We start from the raw sequence: 8576 nt of genomic DNA, 5'->3' as shown, positions 1-8576 counted from the left end.
GAGCCAAACTGACCGTCAACTAGCACATCCTGAGTTTTCTTTTCTATTCTTCTGTATATTATTCTTGTCAGCAACTTGGATGCACGAAATGTTACCCTGATTGTTCGATAATGCTCGCAGTTGTCGGTCCTTGCAATCTTCGGAATTGTATGTATATTATTTCAGAATCTTTGATGGTATAGCGTCAGACTCATACATTATACACACCAGCATGAACAGTCGTTTTGTTGCCACTTTCCCCAACGATTTTTGAGTTTAGGAAGTTAGAAGGAATGTGGTCAATGGTCGATTCGACTCTGATAAGCCACACCATTGTGTAGCCAGTACTGAGACGTAATAGTAGATATTTAGAGACACAATATCGTTGTTACAGTTTATGGAAACAAGTTCATAGTGTTGGCCACTGATGGAATCCTGTGTACGATTGGAATTAACCCCCTCAGCGTCAGTTAAATTCTGAATATGGTGTTGTGAATCACCGAAACTGGTAGCCACATAATAAGTAACACTGAATGGACGAATGTAGGCGTTCCATTTTATTACACTGAGAGTCTTGTCCGACACTGAGATAAATGTATTAACAGATATGTCGATTACTTGTAGAATAATAATCAGTTTACTTATTTTTCCCAACAGTGCCTTTTTCATTTGACTGGCCATTATACATTATGAGGAATATATTTTTGAGGTCTTGTTACTCAATCATGATTTCAAATATTAAACCCGTTATTCTGCACTTTTTCCGTAAAGACGCAAATAATGGGAACGTCAGACATTCTCAATTTTATCGAATGACGGTAGAATTATGCGGACTATTGGGAGGAGAACGCCGAGGAGAGAATAAACGAATAAGAAGTGCGGTTCGATCTTGAGAGGAAACGACCTCGTCAGAGAAAATTCTGTTAGCGACAGGAGCCGCTCCAAATTTGCAGAATCGCGTTAGCTCGCTACGGACGTCTAACTGCGTCAGGCCAGAAGATACGGCCGCGGCGCGCTTTCCCCGGCTGCGGCGCTAAAGGGCAGTGGGCCATCTCCAGGGGAGGCGCCTGCCGTCAGCACGGGGACGGGGGGACGGGATTTCTGCACTGCCGGGGGAGAGGTGTGGACGTTCCAACGGCACCATATACCGGAGATTAGTTGTTTTCGTCTGGAAATGCTACTGTGATGTCACGCTCTTCATTGGTGGAAATCTCTTACCGTCACATCAGAATTAGGACAATTAGAGACAAATAAGCGTTTGAGACTGGTTCTGTATGCCATAAGTAATTTTGAATTCAGTCTGGTTAGTGATTTTACACTGAGGTGAGAAATGTCATGGGATACCTCCTAATACACTACTGGCCATTAAAAAACTACACCAAGAAGAAATGCAGATGATAAACGGGTATTCTTTGGACAAATATATTATACTAGAACAGACATGTGATTACATTTTCACGCAATTTGGGTGCATAGATCTTGAGAAATCAGTACCCAGAACAACCACCTCTGGCCGTAATAACGGCCTTAATACGTCACGGCATTGAGTCAACCAGACCTTGGATGGCGTGTACAGGTACAGCTGCCCATGCAGCTTGAACACGATACCACAGTTCATCAAGAGTAGTGACTGGCGTATTGTGACGAGCCAGTTGCTCGGTCACCATTGACTACAAGTTTTCAATTGATGAGAGATCTGTAGAATGTGCTTTCCAGGGCAGCAGTCGAACATATTCTGTATCCAGAAAGGCCCGTACAGGACCTGCAACATGCGGTCGTGCATTATCCTCCTGAAATGTAGCGTTCCGCAGGGATCGAATGAAGTGTAGAGCCACGGGTCGTAACACATCTGAAATGAAGCGTCCACTGTTCAAAGTGCTGTCAGTGCGAACAAGAGGTGACCGACACGCGTAACCAATGGCACCCTATACCATCACGCCTAGTGATACGCCAGTAGTACACGCTTCCAATGTGCGTTCATCGCGATGTCGCCATACACGGATGAGACCATCATGATGCTGTAAGGAGGACCTGGATTCATCCGAAAAAATGACGTTTTGCCATTCGTGCGCCCAGGTCCGTCGTTGAGTACACCATCGCAGGCGCTCCTGTCTGTGATGCAGCGTCAAGGGTACCCGCAGCCATGGTCTCAGAGCTGATAGTCCATGCTGCTGCAAACGTCGTCGAGCTGTTCGTGCAGATGGTTGTTGTCTTGCAAACGTCCCCATCTCTTGACTCAGGAATCGAGACGTGGCTGCACGATCCGTTACAACCATGCGGATAAGATGCCTGTCATGTCGACTGCTAGTAATACGAGGCCGTTGGGATCGAGCACGGCGTTCCGTATTACCCTCCTGAACCCACCGAGTCCATATTCTGATAACAGTCATTGGATCTCGAGCAATGCGAGCAGCAGTGTCGCGATACGATAAACCGCAATCGCGATAGGCTACATTGCGACCTTTATCAAAGTCGGAAACGTGATGGTACGCATTTCTCCTCCTTACACGAGCCATCACAACAACGTTTTACCAGGCAACGCCGGTCAACTGCTGTTTGTGTATGAGAGATCGGTTGGAAACTTTCCTCATGTCAGCACGTTGTAGGTGTCGCCACCGGCGCCAACCTTGTGTGAGTGCTCTGAAAAGCTAATCATTTTCATATCACAGCATCTTCTTCCATTCGGTTAAATTTCGCGTCTGTAGCACGTCATCTTCGTGGTGTAGCAATTTTAATGGCCAGTAGTGTATCATGACGAACTTCCTTTTCCCCGCGTAGCGCAGTAACTCAATGTAGTATGGTATGGAATGGACAAGTCGTTGGAAGTCCTGGGCAGAAATACTGAACTAGGCTGCCTCTATGACGGTCCATAATTGCGAAAGTGTTGCTGGCACAGGATTCTGTGCAGGAACTGACCTCTAGATTATATCCCATAAATGCTCGATGGGCCTCATGTCGGACGAACTGAAGCTTTTAATTTTCACCAAGATGGCTTTTTCCTTTGTGAGTGAGTCCTCATATGCTAGGTGTGCACGGTCCTTCACACATGAGTACACCAGAGAGGCGGCAGATAAGAGGTTCTCGCCGTTAAAAGAAGTCAGTGTCTGCAGCCTAACGTAACTAGGCAGGCCGCCCAAAACCCTGAAAACAAAGGAGTTAGGCTGGCTCTGCGCAACTGCCGCTCTACAGTAAGAGTTCTGCCTCGCTGGGAAGTTGGTTGGTACAGTTCGTACTCAAAAGACATGGTTCTCCTGCTTAGGCGCCATGTTGAGACAGTTTAACTGTGTTCTGCAGATATCGGAAGGTCGGTAAAAGGGAGTCGTTTAATTGGGTGATCAGTTAATTATCTTGTTGCTCTCTAGCAGCAACAATCAGATCTTGCGGAATTACAATGGCAACTCGTAATTACAGACGCATTCACACCACGTTCTACGGCCATACGCCATCCTTAGAATCTCTGTCTCTCGCTCAAAATTGTGTGTTTTATTTTTCTTCATTTTATACACTGACGAAAAAATAACTCCAAGAAGGAGTGGAGCGACATAACGAAATCTGGTAAATGTGAGTCTACATCTGAAAGATGATGTTTATTCAGTTTCCGCGCCAGCAGCATAAGAGTGGCGCTAGTGCCGCCCGATGTGGCCGAGCGGTTCTAGGCGCTTCAGTCTGGAACCGCGCGACCGCTACGGTTCAGGTTCGAATCCTGCCTCGGGCATGGATGTGTGTGATGTCCTTAGGTTAGTTAGGTTTAAGTAGTTCTAAGTTCTAGGGGACTGAAGACATCAGATGTTAAGTCCCATAGTGCTCAGAGCCATTTGAGCCAGTGGCGATAGTAGCATGACTATGAGGACGCAAGTGAGGCTTACTTTAAATACAGGCTGTAACGGTCGTGAGCGTTAGTTATCTTTGAATTTGGACGTGTTGAGCTGATGTTAGACAAGCCTTTAAGATGACCAAGTCGCTAGTATCAACTTTTCAGTGAATTTGAACCAGAGCTACGAGAAGCTGGATGTTCCTTCTGCGACATTGCAAAAAGCCTTGGCAGGAATGTAGGCATTGTACGTGACAGCTAGCAGCAGTGGCCACCAGAATGGACGGCCACAAGAAGAACAGGCACCGGCTGGCACTACCGAAAGAGACCATCGTGTTCGGCGCACGGCTCTTGAGCCGTGGTCGCCTCGCGCTGATGCCGTTTTTCTTCTTTGGAATTTTGTCACGATCGAGTGGGGTTTTACTGCTCCCTCAGTTACAACCTGTACGAGTTGCCTCAGTCAGTGGCAGCAGCAGCGTTTATCGATACTAGTACTGCTGTACCTTCTTGTGTGTGGCCGCTATGTTTCCGTGTCATGATGTGTGTGAGGCAGCTGGTCGGTTGCGACGATGCAGCGAGGAAGTCTCCGTGCCATGAGGTCAGGCCGGGCGTGCATGCACGGTCGGAGTTGTGTGGCACTAGCTGCGCGAGCTGCAAAATTCGTCGCACATCGAACCTGGGCACTGGAGTGAACCTGTTTGAAACCTCAACTGCTCTGACAGCTCTTCGTTGATTGCAGGTTGTTGCTCCCTGGGCTGTTCCCGCAAGCAGCAACGTGATGATGTGCTGGAGTCGGCAAAATTTTGCAGCCGTCTTCCTGTTTGGTGTTGAACTTTTGAAATGATTATAATTTGTGAAGTGCATCAGCGATATTTTCTGCCTTGTGGCCGTTAACGTTCCTGTTACCTGCCCTGGTCTTCAGCGTAGTTTTCCAGCGTTGTGTTTTCCTCACCATGTTGATGCTGTCCGGCGCAGCATGTAGTTCGATAGTTTGATGTTGTTCTCCCTCTTTCTTTGAGTGGTTATTCTGCCTTGACTGTGTTCAGAAGCCAATTATTAAGACATAGCCCTGCTGCGATCCTCGTCCTCGCTGATATTTTTGGTTGTCGTCCCGTTGGTCAGGTGGAAGGGAATTGATTAGGTTGTTGGTTGGTTCTTCAGCCGTCCCTAGGTCGTGCTGCCACCCGATTATTTAGTGATATGCTTGGCTGCCTGTCTCACCTAAACTGTTGTTAGAGTTTCATCCCCAGGCTGACCCTCGGAACACTTATGAGCACAACTGTTCTGTTGTTTGTTATTGTGATTTTCTTTTGTTGCAAGTACTGTGCCAGGCATTCAGCTGTCTATAAATTTTGTCTGTTTTATGTTCAGTATATGGCCTTCAGCCGAACCTTACGTGAAGTATTTTAAGATTATCAGAAATGGTATGACAGTTGCTCTCGCAGTAATGACAGTTACGATTCAGAACTTAAGTTGGCACCATTGGAACTGCAGTGTCAGTAAGACTACAACTATGCAATTATCTTCTTGATATTTTCATGGTGACTGTGCCATTCCTCTGAATTTCGCTTAACATGTGGTTGGTTGATTCCATTCATAAAAAAAATGTTCAAATGTGTGTGAAATGTTGTGGGACTTAACTGCTAAGGTCATCAGTCCCTAAGCTTACACACTACTTAACCTAAATTATCCTAAGTACAAACACACACACACCCGTGCCCGAGGGAGGACTCGAACCTCCGCCGGGACCAGCCGCACAGTCCATGACTGCAGCGCCTTAGACAGCTCGGCTAATCCCACGCGATAACATTCATAGCGTGGCATCTTGTAATAGCGATAGTGGCGTCTCGTTTCCTTAGTGTGTTCACTAGCACCACTACGTTTGCTCGCCTTGTCTATCTGTGAGTGGCAGCTGCAGCGCTTATCGATGGCACGTACTGTGGTACCATCTTTGGGGCGGCCTCTAGTATTTCCAGGTCATCCTGTGTCGAGCGAGTTTGAGTTGGGACGGAACGGTAGTGAGATCCGGGCAGCCATTCCTCGCCCGACCGCTGGCGACACACATGCACTGTCCGACGGAAGGACGTGGTCGCGAGAGTGCACGACCACGTCAAGAACCGCATTGAGCGAGTTTTAGTTGAATGGACCGTGATGTTCGAGTAGTGCAACTTCCACTGATGTGTGTATCTCCGCTCGTCGAAGTGACCTCATGGCAATAAGTTGCCAGTCCACGATTATACTGGGATCTTTCCCGTGCCTGAGCCGGCCGAAGTGACAGAGTGGTTCTAGGCGCTACAGTCTGGAACCGCGCGACCGCTACGGTCGCATGTTCGAATCCTGCCTCGGGCATCGATGTGTGTGATGTCCTTAGCTTGGTTAGGTTTAAGTAGTTCTAAGTTCTAGCGGACTAATGACCTCAGCAGTTAAGTCCAATAGTGCTCAGAGCCATTTGAACCAGTTTTTTCCCATGCCTGACTTGAGTGGGGACGACCGTTGGTTGGTCGTTCGGTCGGTCGTCGCAGCGGACGACGTGCATTTGGTCTTCCGACCGCTTCTGGCTTCTCTGTGATTGTGTCAACTTATAATTCGTCATTGTTGTTTCACAGTGACTGGTTTTAGTATTGTGAGTTGATGGTGGAACTGTTTCCCCGGATCCGTGTGTATCTTGTGGTTTTAAATGAGCAATTATTTTAATGCTGTCTGCGTATTGGATTTGGTGAGGAGTTGCTAACGGACATCAGTTCGGCTTCGGACGGAGCAGTGAGGAGGTCCGTAGCGTGAGGACATGCTGGGACCGCTGGTGGCGTGCAGGCACTATCGGACCGAGGGGCTGTAACCGACGACCGAACCCAGGACGTTTGAAGCTGAGTGAACCGTGTCCAATACTGAAACCTCCACTGTTTGAGATCTCGCTGTTGTCTGCATTTTGCTGCTGCCAGGGTAGGTGAGACCAACCGCAACAAGTAGTCTGTCTGGTTAGCAGAAGCTATTAAAAATGGTTCAAATGGCTCTGAGCACTATGGGACTTAACATCTATGGTCATCAGCACTAAGGGACTTAACATCTATGGTCATCAGTCTTAGAACTACTTAAACCTAACTAATCTAAGGACAGCACACAACACCCAGTCATCACGAGGCAGAGAAAATCCCTGACCCCGCCGGGAATCAACCCGGGAACCCGGGCGTGGGAAGCGAGAACGCTACCGCACGACCACGAGCTGCGGACACAGAAGCTATTAGCCGCCTTCTACTCCTTGATGTTAGTTTGGATTTAGTATTATCCTTATTAGTGAAGTGCAACCAGCGGTACTTCCTGCATTGCGGCCGGTAACGTCACAGTTACCTGTCCTGGAGGGTAGCGTACTTTTCCGGCAGTGTTCCTTTCTCGTCGTGTTTAAATCTAGAAGCCAATCTGTAGCAATTCTGGACGTGTGTAGGTGTCACATTGTCCTTCTGGAATTGCCCAAGTCCGTCGGAATGCACAATGGACGTGAATGGATGCAGGTGATCAGACAGAATGCTTATGAACGTGTCACCTGTCAGAGTCGTATCTAGACGTTTCAGGGGTCCCATATCACTCCAACTGCACACACCCCACACCACTACGAGCCTCCACCAGTTTAACAGTCCCCTGCTGCCATGCAGCATCCGTGGATTCCGTTGTCACCATACCCGTGCACGTTCATCCGCTCACTACAATTTGAAACAAGACTCGTCAGACCAGGCAACATGTTTCCAGTCATCAACAGTCCATTGTCGGTGTTGACGGGCCAGGCGAGGCGTAAAGCTTTGTGTCGTGCAGTTGTCAAAAATGGTTCAAATTGGTCTAAGCACTATGGGACTTAACACCTGAGGTCATCACTGCCCTAGACTTAGAACTACTTAAACCTAACTATCCAAGGACATCACACACATCCATGCCCGAGGCAGGAATCGAACCTGTGACTGTAGCAGCAGCGCGGTTCCCGACTGAAGTGCCTAGAACCGCTCGGTCACAGCGGCCGGCAGTCATCAAGGGTACACGAGTGGGCCTTCGGTTCCGAAGTCCATATCCATGACGTTTCGTTGAATGGTTTGCACATCGACACTTGGTGAACAACATCAAAATCTGCAGAAATTTGCGGAAGAGTTGCACTTGTGTCATGTTGAACGATTCTCTTCAGCCGACGTTGGTCCCGTTCTTGCAGGATCTTTTCCCTGCCTCAGTGATGACGGAGATGTGATGTTTTGCCGGATTCTTGATAGACACTGTACACTCGTAAAATGCTCGTACAGGAAAATCCCCATGTCATGGCTACCTCGGAGATGCTGTGTAACATCGGTCGTGCGCTTATATAACACCACGTTTAGACTCACTTAAATCTTGATAACCTGCCACTGTAGCAGTAGTAACCGATCCAACAACTGCGCCAGACACTTGTCTTATCTAGGCGTTGCCGACTGCAGCGCACTATTGTCTGTTTACGTATCTCTGTATTTGAATATGCATGCCTGTACAGGTTCTTTGGCTCTTCAGGGTAATCTATCCTTCATGTTGTACGGTTTGAATGTTGCTGGTAAGAAAGTAAAGAAAATAAACTGAGAAAGAACTGATTACATTTGAATGACGACAGCGGAAAAAAATCGGCGTAACTCGTGGTACTCGTTCCGTCGTTAATAAGCTGGTGCAAGACCGTGAAAAAACAATTAAGAATTTCAATGTCAGTGTTGACTTTGAAAAAAAAAATACTCTAAAAATAATATCGGATTTCGCAGAAAAATTCTGAGTGACAGCAGGCTGCAAC

This window comes from Schistocerca cancellata, chromosome 8, assembly GCF_023864275.1.
Source record: "Schistocerca cancellata isolate TAMUIC-IGC-003103 chromosome 8, iqSchCanc2.1, whole genome shotgun sequence".
NCBI lineage: Eukaryota > Metazoa > Arthropoda > Insecta > Orthoptera > Acrididae > Schistocerca > Schistocerca cancellata.
Note: the sequence above shows the minus strand (reverse complement) of the source record.